The sequence below is a fragment of the Ranitomeya variabilis genome, chromosome 3 (assembly GCF_051348905.1).
Source record: "Ranitomeya variabilis isolate aRanVar5 chromosome 3, aRanVar5.hap1, whole genome shotgun sequence".
Taxonomy (NCBI): Eukaryota; Metazoa; Chordata; class Amphibia; order Anura; family Dendrobatidae; genus Ranitomeya; species Ranitomeya variabilis.
The window spans coordinates 375,742,670-375,757,643 of NC_135234.1; the positions used below are offsets into that span (position 1 = coordinate 375,742,670).

General features: G+C 48.2%; 43 pseudogenes; all 43 read right to left on the reverse strand.

Annotated features, from left to right (window-relative positions):
- Positions 1-9: 9 nt before the first annotated feature.
- Positions 10-185, reverse strand: LOC143761642 (U2 spliceosomal RNA; annotated as a pseudogene).
- A 177-nt stretch (positions 186-362) lies between these two features.
- LOC143760761 (U2 spliceosomal RNA) lies at positions 363-538 on the reverse strand (annotated as a pseudogene).
- A 177-nt stretch (positions 539-715) lies between these two features.
- On the reverse strand, positions 716-891 carry LOC143762602 (U2 spliceosomal RNA; annotated as a pseudogene).
- A 93-nt stretch (positions 892-984) lies between these two features.
- On the reverse strand, positions 985-1,160 carry LOC143761286 (U2 spliceosomal RNA; annotated as a pseudogene).
- Positions 1,161-1,337: 177 nt separating this feature from the next.
- LOC143759650 (U2 spliceosomal RNA) lies at positions 1,338-1,513 on the reverse strand (annotated as a pseudogene).
- A 177-nt stretch (positions 1,514-1,690) lies between these two features.
- On the reverse strand, positions 1,691-1,866 carry LOC143761808 (U2 spliceosomal RNA; annotated as a pseudogene).
- A 175-nt stretch (positions 1,867-2,041) lies between these two features.
- Positions 2,042-2,219, reverse strand: LOC143760260 (U2 spliceosomal RNA; annotated as a pseudogene).
- A 177-nt stretch (positions 2,220-2,396) lies between these two features.
- On the reverse strand, positions 2,397-2,572 carry LOC143760125 (U2 spliceosomal RNA; annotated as a pseudogene).
- A 177-nt stretch (positions 2,573-2,749) lies between these two features.
- Positions 2,750-2,925, reverse strand: LOC143763618 (U2 spliceosomal RNA; annotated as a pseudogene).
- Positions 2,926-3,102: 177 nt separating this feature from the next.
- LOC143760883 (U2 spliceosomal RNA) lies at positions 3,103-3,278 on the reverse strand (annotated as a pseudogene).
- Positions 3,279-3,455: 177 nt separating this feature from the next.
- LOC143761736 (U2 spliceosomal RNA) lies at positions 3,456-3,631 on the reverse strand (annotated as a pseudogene).
- A 177-nt stretch (positions 3,632-3,808) lies between these two features.
- Positions 3,809-3,984, reverse strand: LOC143760899 (U2 spliceosomal RNA; annotated as a pseudogene).
- A 177-nt stretch (positions 3,985-4,161) lies between these two features.
- Positions 4,162-4,337, reverse strand: LOC143759651 (U2 spliceosomal RNA; annotated as a pseudogene).
- A 177-nt stretch (positions 4,338-4,514) lies between these two features.
- On the reverse strand, positions 4,515-4,690 carry LOC143760900 (U2 spliceosomal RNA; annotated as a pseudogene).
- A 177-nt stretch (positions 4,691-4,867) lies between these two features.
- LOC143761967 (U2 spliceosomal RNA) lies at positions 4,868-5,043 on the reverse strand (annotated as a pseudogene).
- A 177-nt stretch (positions 5,044-5,220) lies between these two features.
- On the reverse strand, positions 5,221-5,396 carry LOC143759968 (U2 spliceosomal RNA; annotated as a pseudogene).
- Positions 5,397-5,573: 177 nt separating this feature from the next.
- LOC143760901 (U2 spliceosomal RNA) lies at positions 5,574-5,749 on the reverse strand (annotated as a pseudogene).
- Positions 5,750-5,926: 177 nt separating this feature from the next.
- LOC143762296 (U2 spliceosomal RNA) lies at positions 5,927-6,102 on the reverse strand (annotated as a pseudogene).
- Positions 6,103-6,277: 175 nt separating this feature from the next.
- On the reverse strand, positions 6,278-6,455 carry LOC143762948 (U2 spliceosomal RNA; annotated as a pseudogene).
- A 177-nt stretch (positions 6,456-6,632) lies between these two features.
- LOC143759652 (U2 spliceosomal RNA) lies at positions 6,633-6,808 on the reverse strand (annotated as a pseudogene).
- Positions 6,809-6,985: 177 nt separating this feature from the next.
- On the reverse strand, positions 6,986-7,161 carry LOC143760902 (U2 spliceosomal RNA; annotated as a pseudogene).
- A 177-nt stretch (positions 7,162-7,338) lies between these two features.
- LOC143760895 (U2 spliceosomal RNA) lies at positions 7,339-7,514 on the reverse strand (annotated as a pseudogene).
- A 177-nt stretch (positions 7,515-7,691) lies between these two features.
- Positions 7,692-7,867, reverse strand: LOC143761737 (U2 spliceosomal RNA; annotated as a pseudogene).
- A 177-nt stretch (positions 7,868-8,044) lies between these two features.
- LOC143760903 (U2 spliceosomal RNA) lies at positions 8,045-8,220 on the reverse strand (annotated as a pseudogene).
- Positions 8,221-8,397: 177 nt separating this feature from the next.
- Positions 8,398-8,573, reverse strand: LOC143759653 (U2 spliceosomal RNA; annotated as a pseudogene).
- A 177-nt stretch (positions 8,574-8,750) lies between these two features.
- Positions 8,751-8,926, reverse strand: LOC143760904 (U2 spliceosomal RNA; annotated as a pseudogene).
- A 177-nt stretch (positions 8,927-9,103) lies between these two features.
- On the reverse strand, positions 9,104-9,279 carry LOC143761969 (U2 spliceosomal RNA; annotated as a pseudogene).
- Positions 9,280-9,456: 177 nt separating this feature from the next.
- Positions 9,457-9,632, reverse strand: LOC143759970 (U2 spliceosomal RNA; annotated as a pseudogene).
- A 177-nt stretch (positions 9,633-9,809) lies between these two features.
- On the reverse strand, positions 9,810-9,985 carry LOC143760905 (U2 spliceosomal RNA; annotated as a pseudogene).
- Positions 9,986-10,162: 177 nt separating this feature from the next.
- LOC143762297 (U2 spliceosomal RNA) lies at positions 10,163-10,338 on the reverse strand (annotated as a pseudogene).
- Positions 10,339-10,513: 175 nt separating this feature from the next.
- LOC143762950 (U2 spliceosomal RNA) lies at positions 10,514-10,691 on the reverse strand (annotated as a pseudogene).
- Positions 10,692-10,868: 177 nt separating this feature from the next.
- Positions 10,869-11,044, reverse strand: LOC143759654 (U2 spliceosomal RNA; annotated as a pseudogene).
- A 177-nt stretch (positions 11,045-11,221) lies between these two features.
- On the reverse strand, positions 11,222-11,397 carry LOC143760907 (U2 spliceosomal RNA; annotated as a pseudogene).
- A 177-nt stretch (positions 11,398-11,574) lies between these two features.
- On the reverse strand, positions 11,575-11,750 carry LOC143759655 (U2 spliceosomal RNA; annotated as a pseudogene).
- Positions 11,751-11,927: 177 nt separating this feature from the next.
- On the reverse strand, positions 11,928-12,103 carry LOC143760908 (U2 spliceosomal RNA; annotated as a pseudogene).
- A 177-nt stretch (positions 12,104-12,280) lies between these two features.
- LOC143761970 (U2 spliceosomal RNA) lies at positions 12,281-12,456 on the reverse strand (annotated as a pseudogene).
- Positions 12,457-12,631: 175 nt separating this feature from the next.
- LOC143759483 (U2 spliceosomal RNA) lies at positions 12,632-12,809 on the reverse strand (annotated as a pseudogene).
- Positions 12,810-12,986: 177 nt separating this feature from the next.
- LOC143760574 (U2 spliceosomal RNA) lies at positions 12,987-13,162 on the reverse strand (annotated as a pseudogene).
- Positions 13,163-13,336: 174 nt separating this feature from the next.
- On the reverse strand, positions 13,337-13,515 carry LOC143762633 (U2 spliceosomal RNA; annotated as a pseudogene).
- Positions 13,516-13,692: 177 nt separating this feature from the next.
- Positions 13,693-13,868, reverse strand: LOC143759971 (U2 spliceosomal RNA; annotated as a pseudogene).
- Positions 13,869-14,044: 176 nt separating this feature from the next.
- On the reverse strand, positions 14,045-14,221 carry LOC143762232 (U2 spliceosomal RNA; annotated as a pseudogene).
- Positions 14,222-14,398: 177 nt separating this feature from the next.
- LOC143761565 (U2 spliceosomal RNA) lies at positions 14,399-14,574 on the reverse strand (annotated as a pseudogene).
- Positions 14,575-14,751: 177 nt separating this feature from the next.
- LOC143760909 (U2 spliceosomal RNA) lies at positions 14,752-14,927 on the reverse strand (annotated as a pseudogene).
- Positions 14,928-14,974: the final 47 nt, after the last annotated feature.

Below are 14,974 nucleotides of genomic sequence, written 5' to 3' on the forward strand. Positions count from 1 at the left end.
TAATCTGCATAACCACACCCTCCATCCCCATTGTGACAGCACGTGAAGGTTCCGTGCGACAAAGCAAGCTCCATTTCCAGCTCCCTATTCCAAAAATCTATTTAATATATGGTCCCCAAATAGGGGATGTATCAGATAAGAACAGACACTACGCTTGATCTTGAGCCATTTGGCCAAGAAGCGATGATCAGAAATGGTTTGCCACTTGGGCCGCACAAAGGTCTACAACCGAAACCCACTGTGGAGACATAGCAAAAGATTGCCACAGGGAAGACATTTTCCAGAAACTCTGGAAGCTCTGTCGATGACAGTTCTGTGGTGTGCGTGTGTTCAAGCTGTGCACAACGCGTTTTGAATCTGCATAACCACACCCTCCATCCCCATTGTGACAGCACGTGAAGGTTCCATGCGACAAAGCAAGCTCCATTTCCAGCTCCCTATTCCAAAAATCTATTTAATATATGGTCCCCAAATAGGGGACATATCAGATAAGAACAGACACTACGCTTGATCTTGAGCCATTTGGCCGAGAAGCGATGATCAGAAATGGTTTGCCACTTGGGCCGCACCAAGGCCTACAACCGAAACCCACTGTGGAGACATAGCAAAAGATTGCCGCAGGGAAGACATTTTCCAGAAACTCTGGAAGCTCTGTAGATGACAGTTCTGCTGTGTGCGTGTGTTCAAGCTGTGCACAACGCGTTTTGAATCTGCATAACCACACCCTCCATCCCCATTGTTACAGCACGTGAAGGTTCCGTGCGACAAAGCAAGCTCCATTTCCAGCTCCCTATTCCAAAAATCCATGTAATATATGGTACCCAAATAGGGGACGTATCAGATAAGAACAGACACTACGCTTGATCTTGAGCCATTTGGCCGAGAAGCGATGATCAGAAATGGTTTGCCACTTGGGCCGCACCAAGGCCTACAACCGAAACCCACTGTGGAGACAAGCTGTGCACAACGCGTTTTGAATCTGCATAACCACACCCTCCATCCCCATTGTGACAGCACGTGAAGGTTCCATGCGACAAAGCAAGCTCCATTTCCAGCTCCCTATTCCAAAAATCTATTTAATATATGGTCCCCAAATAGGGGACGTATCAGATAAGAACAGACACTACGCTTGATCTTGAGCCATTTGGCCGAGAAGCGATGATCAGAAATGGTTTGCCACTTGGGCCGCACCAAGGCCTACAACCGAAACCCACTGTGGAGACATAGCAAAAGATTGCCGCAGGGAAGACATTTTCCAGAAACTCTGGAAGCTCTGTAGATGACAGTTCTGCGGTGTGCATGTGTTCAAGCTGTGCACAACGCGTTTTGAATCTGCATAACCACACCCTCCATCCCCATTGTGACAGCACGTGAAGGTTCCGTGCGACAAAGCAAGCTCCATTTCCAGCTCCCTATTCCAAAAATCTATTTAATATATGGTCCCCAAATAGGGGACGTATCAGATAAGAACAGACACTACGCTTGATCTTGAGCCATTTGGCCGAGAAGCGATGATCAGAAATGGTTCGCCATTTGGGCCGCACCAAGGCCTACAACCGAAACCCACTGTGGAGACATAGCAAAAGATTGCCGCAGGGAAGACATTTTCCAGAAACTCTGGAAGCTCTGTAGATGACAGTTCTGCGGTGTGCGTGTGTTCAAGCTGTGCACAACGCGTTTTGGATCTGCATAACCACACCCTCCATCCCCATTGTGACAGCACGTGAAGGTTCCGTGCGACAAAGCAAGCTCCATTTCCAGCATCCTATTCCAAAAATCCATTTAATATATGGTCCCCAAATAGGGGACGTATCAGATAAGAACAGACTCTACGCTTGATCTTGAGCCATTTGGCCGAGAAGCGATGATCAGAAGTGGTTTGCCACTTGGGCCGCACCAAGGCCTACAACCGAAACCCACTGTGGAGACTTAGCAAAAGATTGCCGCAGGGAAGACATTTTCCAGAAACTCTGGAAGCTCTGTAGATGACAGTTCTGCGGTGTGCGTGTGTTCAAGCTGTGCACAACGCGTTTCGAATCTGCATAACCACACCCTCCATCCCCATTGTGACAGCATGTGAAGGTTCCGTGTGACAAAGCAAGCTCCATTTCCAGCTCCCTATTCCAAAAATCCATTTAATATATGGTCCCCAAATAGGGGACGTATCAGATAAGAACAGACACTACGCTTGATCTTGAGCCATTTGGCCGAGAAGCGATGATCAGAAATGGTTTGCCACTTGGGCCGCACCAAGGCCTACAACCGAAACCCACTGTGGAGACATAGCAAAAGATTGCCGCAGGGAAGACATTTTCCAGAAACTCTGGAAGCTCTGTAGATGACAGTTCTGCGGTGTGCGTGTGTTCAAGCTGTGCACAACGCGTTTTGAATCTGCATAACCACACCCTCCATCCCCATTGTGACAGCACGTGAAGGTTCCGTGCGACAAAGCAAGCTCCATTTCCAGCTCCCTATTCCAAAAATCTATTTAATATATGGTCCCCAAATAGGGGACGTATCAGATAAGAACAGACACTACGCTTGATCTTGAGCCATTTGGCCAAGAAGCGATGATCAGAAATGGTTTGCCACTTGGGCCACACCAAGGTCTACAACCGAAACCCACTGTGGAGACATAGCAAAAGATTGCCACAGGGAAGACATTTTCCAGAAACTCTGGAAGCTCTGTCGATGACAGTTCTGTGGTGTGCGTGTGTTGAAGCTGTGCACAACGCGTTTTGAATCTGCATAACCACACCCTCCATCCCCATTGTGACAGCACGTGAAGGTTCCGTGCGACGAAGCAAGCTCCATTTCCAGCTCCCTATTCCAAAAATCCATTTAATATATGGTCCCCAAATAGGGGACGTATCAGATAAGAACAGACACTACGCTTGATCTTGAGCCATTTGGCCGAGAAGCGATGATCAGAAATGGTTTGCCACTTGGGCCACACCAAGGCCTACAACCGAAACCCACTGTGGAGACATAGCAAAAGATTGCCGCAGGGAAGACATTTTCCAGAAACTCTGGAAGCTCTGTAGATGACAGTTCTGCGGTGTGCGTGTGTTCAAGCTGTGCACAACGCGTTTTGAATCTGCATAACCACACCCTCCATCCCCATTGTGACAGCACGTGAAGGTTCCGTGCGACAAAGCAAGCTCCATTTCCAGCTCCCTATTCCAAAAATCTATTTAATATATGGTCCCCAAATAGGGGACGTATCAGATAAGAACAGACACTACACTTGATCTTGAGCCATTTGGCCGAGAAGCGATGATCAGAAATGGTTTGCCACTTGGGCCGCACCAAGGCCTACAACCGAAACCCACTGTGGAGACATAGCAAAAGATTGCCGCAGGGAAGACATTTTCCAAAAACTCTGGAAGCTCTGTAGATGACAGTTCTGCGGTGTGCGTGTGTTCAAGCAGTGCACAACGCGTTTTGAATCTGCATAACCACACCCTCCATCCCCATTGTGACAGCACGTGAAGGTTCCGTGTGACAAAGCAAGCTCCATTTCCAGCTCCCTATTCCAAAAATCTATTTAATATATGGTCCCCAAATAAGGGACGTATCAGATAAGAACAGACACTACGCTTGATCTTGAGCCATTTGGCCGAGAAGCGATGATCAGAAATGGTTTGCCACTTGGGCCGCACCAAGGCCTACAACCGAAACCCACTGTGGAGACATAGCAAAAGATTGCCGCAGGGAAGACATTTTCCAAAAACTCTGGAAGCTCTGTAGATGACAGTTCTGCGGTGTGCGTGTGTTCAAGCTGTGCACAACACGTTTTGAATCTGCATAACCACACCCTCCATCCCCATTGTGACAGCACGTGAAGGTTCCGTGTGACAAAGCAAGCTCCATTTCCAGCTCCCTATTCCAAAAATCCATTTAATATATGGTCCCCAAATAGGGGACGTATCAGATAAGAACAGACACTACGCTTGATCTTGAGCCATTTGGCCGAGAAGCGATGATCAGAAATGGTTTGCCACTTGGGCCGCACCAAGGCCTAAAACCGAAACCCACTGTGGAGACATAGCAAAAGATTGCCGCAGGGAAGACATTTTCCAGAAACTCTGGAAGCTCTGTCGATGACAGTTCTGCGGTGTGCGTGTGTTCAAGCTGTGCACAACGCGTTTTGAATCTGCATAACCACACCCTCCATCCCCATTGTGACAGCACGTGAAGGTTCCGTGCGACAAAGCAAGCTCCATTTCCAGCTCCCTATTCCAAAAATCTATTTAATATATGGTCCCCAAATAGGGGACGTATCAGATAAGAACAGACACTACGCTTGATCTTGAGCCATTTGGCCGAGAAGCGATGATCAGAAATGGTTTGCCACTTGGGCCGCACCAAGGCCTACAACCGAAACCCACTGTGGAGACATAGCAAAAGATTGCCGCAGGGAAGACATTTTCCAGAAACTCTGGAAGCTCTGTCGATGACAGTTCTGCAGTGTGCGTGTGTTCAAGCTGTGCACAACGCGTTTTGAATCTGCATAACCACACCCTCCATCCCCATTGTGACAGCACGTGAAGGTTCCGTGTGACAAAGCAAGCTCCATTTCCAGCTCCCTATTCCAAAAATCCATTTAATATATGGTCCCCAAATAGGGGACGTATCAGATAAGAACAGACACTACGCTTGATCTTGAGCCATTTGGCCGAGAAGCGATGATCAGAAATGGTTTGCCACTTGGGCCGCACCAAGGCCTACAACCGAAACCCAATGTGGAGACATAGCAAAAGATTGCCGCAGGGAAGACATTTTCCAGAAACTCTGGAAGTTCTGTAGATGATAGTTCTGCGGTGTGCGTGTGTTCAAGCTGTGCACAACGCGTTTTGAATCTGCATAACCACACCCTCCATCCCCATTGTGACAGCACGTGAAGGTTCCGTGCGACAAAGCAAGCTCCATTTCCAGCTCCCTATTCCAAAAATCTATTTAATATATGGTCCCCAAATAGGGGACATATCAGATAAGAGCAGACACTACGCTTGATCTTGAGCCATTTGGCCAAGAAGCGATGATCAGAAATGGTTTGCCACTTGGGCCGCACCAAGGCCTACAACCGAAACCCACTGTGGAGACATAGCAAAAGATTGCCGCAGGGAAGACATTTTCCAGAAACTCTGGAAGCTCTGTCGATGACAGTTCTGCGGTGTGCGTGTGTTCAAGCTGTGCACAACGCGTTTTGAATCTGCATAACCACACCCTCCATCCCCATTGTGACAGCACGTGAAGGTTCCGTGCGACAAAGCAAGCTCCATTTCCAGCTCCCTATTCCAAAAATCCATTTAATATATGGTCCCCAAATAGGGGACGTATCAGATAAGAACAGACACTACGCTTGATCTTGAGCCATTTGGCCGAGAAGCGATGATCAGAAATGGTTTGCCACTTGGGCCGCACCAAGGCCTACAACCGAAACCCACTGTGGAGACATAGCAAAAGATTGCCGCAGGGAAGACATTTTCCAGAAACTCTGGAAGCTCTGTCGATGACAGTTCTGCGGTGTGCGTGTGTTCAAGCTGTGCACAACGCGTTTTAAATCTGCATAACCACACCCTCCATCCCCATTGTGACAGCACGTGAAGGTTCCGTGTGACAAAGCAAGCTCCATTTCCAGCTCCCTATTCCAAAAATCCATTTAATATATGGTCCCCAAATAGGGGACGTATCAGATAAGAACAGACACTACGCTTGATCTTGAGCCATTTGGCCGAGAAGCGATGATCAGAAATGGTTTGCCACTTGGGCCGCACCAAGGCCTACAACCGAAACCCACTGTGGAGACATAGCAAAAGATTGCCGCAGGGAAGACATTTTCCAGAAACTCTGGAAGTTCTGTAGATGATAGTTCTGCGGTGTGCGTGTGTTCAAGCTGTGCACAACGCGTTTTGAATCTGCATAACCACACCCTCCATCCCCATTGTGACAGCACGTGAAGGTTCCGTGCGACAAAGCAAGCTCCATTTCCAGCTCCCTATTCCAAAAATCTATTTAATATATCGTCCCCAAATAGGGGACATATCAGATAAGAGCAGACACTACGCTTGATCTTGAGCCATTTGGCCAAGAAGCGATGATCAGAAATGGTTTGCCACTTGGGCCGCACCAAGGCCTTCAACCGAAACCCACTGTGGAGACATAGCAAAAGATTGCCGCAGGGAAGACATTTTCCAGAAACTCTGGAAGCTCTGTCGATGACAGTTCTGCGGTGTGCGTGTGTTCAAGCTGTGCACAACGCGTTTTGAATCTGCATAACCACACCCTCCATCCCCATTGTGACAGCATGTGAAGGTTCCGTCCGACGAAGCAAGCTCCATTTCCAGCTCCGTTTTCCAAAAATCCATTTAATATATGGTCCCCAAATAGGGGACGTATCAGATAAGAACAGACACTACGCTTGATCTTGAGCCATTTGTCCGAGAAGCGATGATCAGAAATGGTTTGCCACTTGGGCCGCACCAAGGCCTAAAACCGAAACCCACTGTGGAGACATAGCAAAAGATTGCCGCAGGGAAGACATTTTCCAGAAACTCTGGAAGCTCTGTCGATGACAGTTCTGCGGTGTGCGTGTGTTCAAGCTGTGCACAACGCGTTTTGAATCTGCATAACCACACCCTCCATCCCCATTGTGACAGCACGTGAAGGTTCCGTGCGACAAAGCAAGCTCCATTTCCAGCTCCCTATTCCAAAAATCTATTTAATATATGGTCCCCAAATAGGGGACGTATCAGATAAGAACAGACACTACGCTTGATCTTGAGCCATTTGGCCGAGAAGCGATGATCAGAAATGGTTTGCCACTTGGGCCGCACCAAGGCCTACAACCGAAACCCACTGTGGAGACATAGCAAAAGATTGCCGCAGGGAAGACATATTCCAAAAACTCTGGAAGCTCTGTAGATGACAGTTCTGCGGTGTGCGTGTGTTCAAGCTGTGCACAACGCGTTTTGAATCTGCATAACCACACCCTCCATCCCCATTGTGACAGCACGTGAAGGTTCCGTGTGACAAAGCAAGCTCCATTTCCAGCTCCCTATTCCAAAAATCCATTTAATATATGGTCCCCAAATAGGGGACGTATCAGATAAGAACAGACACTACGCTTGATCTTGAGCCATTTGGCCGAGAAGCGATGATCAGAAATGGTTTGCCACTTGGGCCACACCAAGGCCTACAACCGAAACCCACTGTGGAGACATAGCAAAAGATTGCCGCAGGGAAGACATTTTCCAGAAACTCTGGAAGCTCTGTAGATGACAGTTCTGCGGTGTGCGTGTGTTCAAGCTGTGCACAACGCGTTTTGAATCTGCATAACCACACCCTCCATCCCCATTGTGACAGCACGTGAAGGTTCCGTGCGACAAAGCAAGCTCCATTTCCAGCTCCCTATTCCAAAAATCTATTTAATATATGGTCCCCAAATAGGGGACGTATCAGATAAGAACAGACACTACACTTGATCTTGAGCCATTTGGCCGAGAAGCGATGATCAGAAATGGTTTGCCACTTGGGCCGCACCAAGGCCTACAACCGAAACCCACTGTGGAGACATAGCAAAAGATTGCCGCAGGGAAGACATTTTCCAAAAACTCTGGAAGCTCTGTAGATGACAGTTCTGCGGTGTGCGTGTGTTCAAGCAGTGCACAACGCGTTTTGAATCTGCATAACCACACCCTCCATCCCCATTGTGACAGCACGTGAAGGTTCCGTGTGACAAAGCAAGCTCCATTTCCAGCTCCCTATTCCAAAAATCTATTTAATATATGGTCCCCAAATAAGGGACGTATCAGATAAGAACAGACACTACGCTTGATCTTGAGCCATTTGGCCGAGAAGCGATGATCAGAAATGGTTTGCCACTTGGGCCGCACCAAGGCCTACAACCGAAACCCACTGTGGAGACATAGCAAAAGATTGCCGCAGGGAAGACATTTTCCAAAAACTCTGGAAGCTCTGTAGATGACAGTTCTGCGGTGTGCGTGTGTTCAAGCTGTGCACAACACGTTTTGAATCTGCATAACCACACCCTCCATCCCCATTGTGACAGCACGTGAAGGTTCCGTGTGACAAAGCAAGCTCCATTTCCAGCTCCCTATTCCAAAAATCCATTTAATATATGGTCCCCAAATAGGGGACGTATCAGATAAGAACAGACACTACGCTTGATCTTGAGCCATTTGGCCGAGAAGCGATGATCAGAAATGGTTTGCCACTTGGGCCGCACCAAGGCCTAAAACCGAAACCCACTGTGGAGACATAGCAAAAGATTGCCGCAGGGAAGACATTTTCCAGAAACTCTGGAAGCTCTGTCGATGACAGTTCTGCGGTGTGCGTGTGTTCAAGCTGTGCACAACGCGTTTTGAATCTGCATAACCACACCCTCCATCCCCATTGTGACAGCACGTGAAGGTTCCGTGCGACAAAGCAAGCTCCATTTCCAGCTCCCTATTCCAAAAATCTATTTAATATATGGTCCCCAAATAGGGGACGTATCAGATAAGAACAGACACTACGCTTGATCTTGAGCCATTTGGCCGAGAAGCGATGATCAGAAATGGTTTGCCACTTGGGCCGCACCAAGGCCTACAACCGAAACCCACTGTGGAGACATAGCAAAAGATTGCCGCAGGGAAGACATTTTCCAGAAACTCTGGAAGCTCTGTCGATGACAGTTCTGCAGTGTGCGTGTGTTCAAGCTGTGCACAACGCGTTTTGAATCTGCATAACCACACCCTCCATCCCCATTGTGACAGCACGTGAAGGTTCCGTGTGACAAAGCAAGCTCCATTTCCAGCTCCCTATTCCAAAAATCCATTTAATATATGGTCCCCAAATAGGGGACGTATCAGATAAGAACAGACACTACGCTTGATCTTGAGCCATTTGGCCGAGAAGCGATGATCAGAAATGGTTTGCCACTTGGGCCGCACCAAGGCCTACAACCGAAACCCAATGTGGAGACATAGCAAAAGATTGCCGCAGGGAAGACATTTTCCAGAAACTCTGGAAGTTCTGTAGATGATAGTTCTGCGGTGTGCGTGTGTTCAAGCTGTGCACAACGCGTTTTGAATCTGCATAACCACACCCTCCATCCCCATTGTGACAGCACGTGAAGGTTCCGTGCGACAAAGCAAGCTCCATTTCCAGCTCCCTATTCCAAAAATCTATTTAATATATGGTCCCCAAATAGGGGACATATCAGATAAGAGCAGACACTACGCTTGATCTTGAGCCATTTGGCCAAGAAGCGATGATCAGAAATGGTTTGCCACTTGGGCCGCACCAAGGCCTACAACCGAAACCCACTGTGGAGACATAGCAAAAGATTGCCGCAGGGAAGACATTTTCCAGAAACTCTGGAAGCTCTGTCGATGACAGTTCTGCGGTGTGCGTGTGTTCAAGCTGTGCACAACGCGTTTTGAATCTGCATAACCACACCCTCCATCCCCATTGTGACAGCACGTGAAGGTTCCGTGCGACAAAGCAAGCTCCATTTCCAGCTCCCTATTCCAAAAATCCATTTAATATATGGTCCCCAAATAGGGGACGTATCAGATAAGAACAGACACTACGCTTGATCTTGAGCCATTTGGCCGAGAAGCGATGATCAGAAATGGTTTGCCACTTGGGCCGCACCAAGGCCTACAACCGAAACCCACTGTGGAGACATAGCAAAAGATTGCCGCAGGGAAGACATTTTCCAGAAACTCTGGAAGCTCTGTCGATGACAGTTCTGCGGTGTGCGTGTGTTCAAGCTGTGCACAACGCGTTTTAAATCTGCATAACCACACCCTCCATCCCCATTGTGACAGCACGTGAAGGTTCCGTGTGACAAAGCAAGCTCCATTTCCAGCTCCCTATTCCAAAAATCCATTTAATATATGGTCCCCAAATAGGGGACGTATCAGATAAGAACAGACACTACGCTTGATCTTGAGCCATTTGGCCGAGAAGCGATGATCAGAAATGGTTTGCCACTTGGGCCGCACCAAGGCCTACAACCGAAACCCACTGTGGAGACATAGCAAAAGATTGCCGCAGGGAAGACATTTTCCAGAAACTCTGGAAGTTCTGTAGATGATAGTTCTGCGGTGTGCGTGTGTTCAAGCTGTGCACAACGCGTTTTGAATCTGCATAACCACACCCTCCATCCCCATTGTGACAGCACGTGAAGGTTCCGTGCGACAAAGCAAGCTCCATTTCCAGCTCCCTATTCCAAAAATCTATTTAATATATCGTCCCCAAATAGGGGACATATCAGATAAGAGCAGACACTACGCTTGATCTTGAGCCATTTGGCCAAGAAGCGATGATCAGAAATGGTTTGCCACTTGGGCCGCACCAAGGCCTTCAACCGAAACCCACTGTGGAGACATAGCAAAAGATTGCCGCAGGGAAGACATTTTCCAGAAACTCTGGAAGCTCTGTCGATGACAGTTCTGCGGTGTGCGTGTGTTCAAGCTGTGCACAACGCGTTTTGAATCTGCATAACCACACCCTCCATCCCCATTGTGACAGCATGTGAAGGTTCCGTCCGACGAAGCAAGCTCCATTTCCAGCTCCGTTTTCCAAAAATCCATTTAATATATGGTCCCCAAATAGGGGACGTATCAGATAAGAACAGACACTACGCTTGATCTTGAGCCATTTGTCCGAGAAGCGATGATCAGAAATGGTTTGCCACTTGGGCCGCACCAAGGCCTAAAACCGAAACCCACTGTGGAGACATAGCAAAAGATTGCCGCAGGGAAGACATTTTCCAGAAACTCTGGAAGCTCTGTCGATGACAGTTCTGCGGTGTGCGTGTGTTCAAGCTGTGCACAACGCGTTTTGAATCTGCATAACCACACCCTCCATCCCCATTGTGACAGCACGTGAAGGTTCCGTGCGACAAAGCAAGCTCCATTTCCAGCTCCCTATTCCAAAAATCTATTTAATATATGGTCCCCAAATAGGGGACGTATCAGATAAGAACAGACACTACGCTTGATCTTGAGCCATTTGGCCGAGAAGCGATGATCAGAAATGGTTTGCCACTTGGGCCGCACCAAGGCCTACAACCGAAACCCACTGTGGAGACATAGCAAAAGATTGCCGCAGGGAAGACATTTTCCAAAAACTCTGGAAGCTCTGTAGATGACAGTTCTGCGGTGTGCGTGTGTTCAAGCTGTGCACAACGCGTTTTGAATCTGCATAACCACACCCTCCATCCCCATTGTGACAGCACGTGAAGGTTCCGTGTGACAAAGCAAGCTCCATTTCCAGCTCCCTATTCCAAAAATCCATTTAATATATGGTCCCCAAATAGGGGACGTATCAGATAAGAACAGACACTACGCTTGATCTTGAGCCATTTGGCCGAGAAGCGATGATCAGAAATGGTTTGCCACTTGGGCCGCACCAAGGCCTAAAACCGAAACCCACTGTGGAGACATAGCAAAAGATTGCCGCAGGGAAGACATTTTCCAGAAACTCTGGAAGCTCTGTCGATGACAGTTCTGCGGTGTGCGTGTGTTCAAGCTGTGCACAACGCGTTTTGAATCTGCATAACCACACCCTCCATCCCCATTGTGACAGCACGTGAAGGTTCCGTGCGACAAAGCAAGCTCCATTTCCAGCTCCCTATTCCAAAAATCTATTTAATATATGGTCCCCAAATAGGGGACGTATCAGATAAGAACAGACACTACGCTTGATCTTGAGCCATTTGGCCGAGAAGCGATGATCAGAAATGGTTTGCCACTTGGGCCGCACCAAGGCCTACAACCGAAACCCACTGTGGAGACATAGCAAAAGATTGCCGCAGGGAAGACATTTTCCAGAAACTCTGGAAGCTCTGTCGATGACAGTTCTGCAGTGTGCGTGTGTTCAAGCTGTGCACAACGCGTTTTGAATCTGCATAACCACACCCTCCATCCCCATTGTGACAGCACGTGAAGGTTCCGTGTGACAAAGCAAGCTCCATTTCCAGCTCCCTATTCCAAAAATCCATTTAATATATGGTCCCCAAATAGGGGACGTATCAGATAAGAACAGACACTACGCTTGATCTTGAGCCATTTGGCCGAGAAGCGATGATCAGAAATGGTTTGCCACTTGGGCCGCACCAAGGCCTACAACCGAAACCCACTGTGGAGACATAGCAAAAGATTGCCGCAGGGAAGACATTTTCCAGAAACTCTGGAGGTTCTGTAGATGATAGTTCTGCGGTGTGCGTGTGTTCAAGCTGTGCACAACGCGTTTTGAATCTGCATAACCACACCCTCCATCCCCATTGTGACAGCACGTGAAGGTTCCGTGCGACAAAGCAAGCTCCATTTCCAGCTCCCTATTCCAAAAATCTATTTAATATATGGTCCCCAAATAGGGGACATATCAGATAAGAGCAGACACTACGCTTGATCTTGAGCCATTTGGCCAAGAAGCGATGATCAGAAATGGTTTGCCACTTGGGCCGCACCAAGGCCTACAACCGAAACCCACTGTGGAGACATAGCAAAAGATTGCCGCAGGGAAGACATTTTCCAGAAACTCTGGAAGCTCTGTCGATGACAGTTCTGCGGTGTGCGTGTGTTCAAGCTGTGCACAACGCGTTTTGAATCTGCATAACCACACCCTCCATCCCCATTGTGACAGCATGTGAAGGTTCCGTCCGACGAAGCAAGCTCCATTTCCAGCTCCGTTTTCCAAAAATCCATTTAATATATGGTCCCCAAATAGGGGACGTATCAGATAAGAACAGACACTACGCTTGATCTTGAGCCATTTGGCCGAGAAGCGATGATCAGAAATGGTTTGCCACTTAGGCCTCACCAAGGCCTACAACCGTAACCCACTGTGGAGACATAGCAAAAGATTGCCGCAGGGAAGACATTTTCCAGAAACCCTGGAAGCTCTGTAGATGACAGTTCTGCGGTGTGCGTGTGTTCAAGCTGTGCACAACGCATTTTGAATCTGCATAACCACACCCTCCATCCCCATTGTGACAGCACGTGAAGGTTCTGTGCGACAAAGCAAGCTCCATTTCCAGCTCCCTATTCCAAAAATCTATTTAATATATGGTCCCCAAATAGGGGACGTATCAGATAAGAACAGACACTACGCTTGATCTTGAGCCATTTGGCCGAGAAACGATGATCAGAAATGGTTTGCCACTTGGGCCGCACCAAGGCCTACAACCGAAACCCACTGTGGAGACATAGCAAAAGATTGCCGCAGGGAAGACATTTTCCAGAAACTCTGGAAGCTTTGTCGATGACAGTTCTGCGGTGTGCGTGTGTTCAAGCTGTGCACAACGCGTTTTGAATCTGCATAATCACACCCTCCATCCCCATTGTGACAGCACGTGAAGGTTCCGTGTGACAAAGCAAGCTCCATTTCCAGCTCCCTATTCCAAAAATCCATTTAATATATGGTCCCCAAATAGGGGACGTATCCGAGAAGAACAGACACTACGCTTGATCTTGAGCCATTTGGCCGAGAAGCGATGATCAGAAATTGTTTGCCACTTGGGCCGCACCAAGGCCTACAACTGAAACCCACTGTGGAGACATAGCAAAAGATTGCCGCAGGGAAGACATTTTCCAGAAACTCTGGAAGCTCTGTAGATGACAGTTCTGCGGTGTGCGTGTGTTCAAGCTGTGCACAACGCGTTTTGAATCTGCATAACCACACCCTCCATCCCCATTGTGACAGCACGTGAAGGTTCCGTGCGACAAAGCAAGCTCCATTTCCAGCTCCCTATTCCAAAAATCCATTTAATATATGGTCCCCAAATAGGGGACGTATCAGATAAGAACAGACACTACGCTTGATCTTGAGCCATTTGGCCGAGAAGCGATGATCAGAAATGGTGTGCCACTTGGGCCGCACCAAGGCCTACAACCGAAACCCACTGTGGAGACATAGCAAAAGATTGCCGCAGGGAAGACATTTTCCAGAAACTCTGGAAGTTCTGTAGATGACAGTTCTGCGGTGTGCGTGTGTTCAAGCTGTGCACAACGCGTTTTGAATCTGCATAACCACACCCTCCATCCCCATTGTGACAGCAAGTGAAGGTTCCGTGCGACAAAGCAAGCTCCATTTCCAGTTCCCTATTCCAAAAATCTATTTAATATATGGTCCCCAAATAGGGTACGTATCAGATAAGAACAGACACTACGCTTGATCTTGAGCCATTTGGCCGAGAAGCGATGATCAGAAATGGTTTGCCACTTGGGCCGCACCAAGGCCTACAACCGAAACCCACTGTGGAGACATAGCAAAAGATTGCCGCAGGGAAGACATTTTCCAGAAACTCTGGAAGCTCTGTAGATGACAGTTCTGCGGTGTGCGTGTGTTCAAGCTGTGCACAACGCGTTTTGAATCTGCATAACCACACCCTCCATCCCCATTGTGACAGCACGTGAAGGTTCCGTGCGACAAAGCAAGCTCCATTTCCAGCTCCCTATTCCAAAAATCCATTTAATATATGGTCCCCAAATAGGGGACGTATCAGATAAGAACAGACTCTACGCTTGATCTTGAGCCATTTGGCCGAGAAGCGATGATCAGAAATGGTTTGCCACTTGGGCCGCACCAAGGCCTACAACCGAAACCCACTGTGGAGACATAGCAAAAGATTGCCGCAGGGAAGACATTTTCCAGAAACTCTGGAAGCTCTGTAGATGACAGTTCTGCGGTGTGCGTGTGTTCAAGCTGTGCACAACGCGTTTTGAATCTGCATAACCACACCCTCCATCCCCATTGTGACAGCACGTGAAGGTTCCGTGTGACAAAGCAAGCTCCATTTCCAGCTCCCTATTCCAAAAATCCATTTAATATATGGTCCCCAAATAGGGGACGTATCAGATAAGAACAGACACTACGCTTGATCTTGAGCCATTTGGCCGAGAAGCGATGATCAGAAATGGTTTGCCACTTGGGCCGCACCAAGGCCTAAAACCGA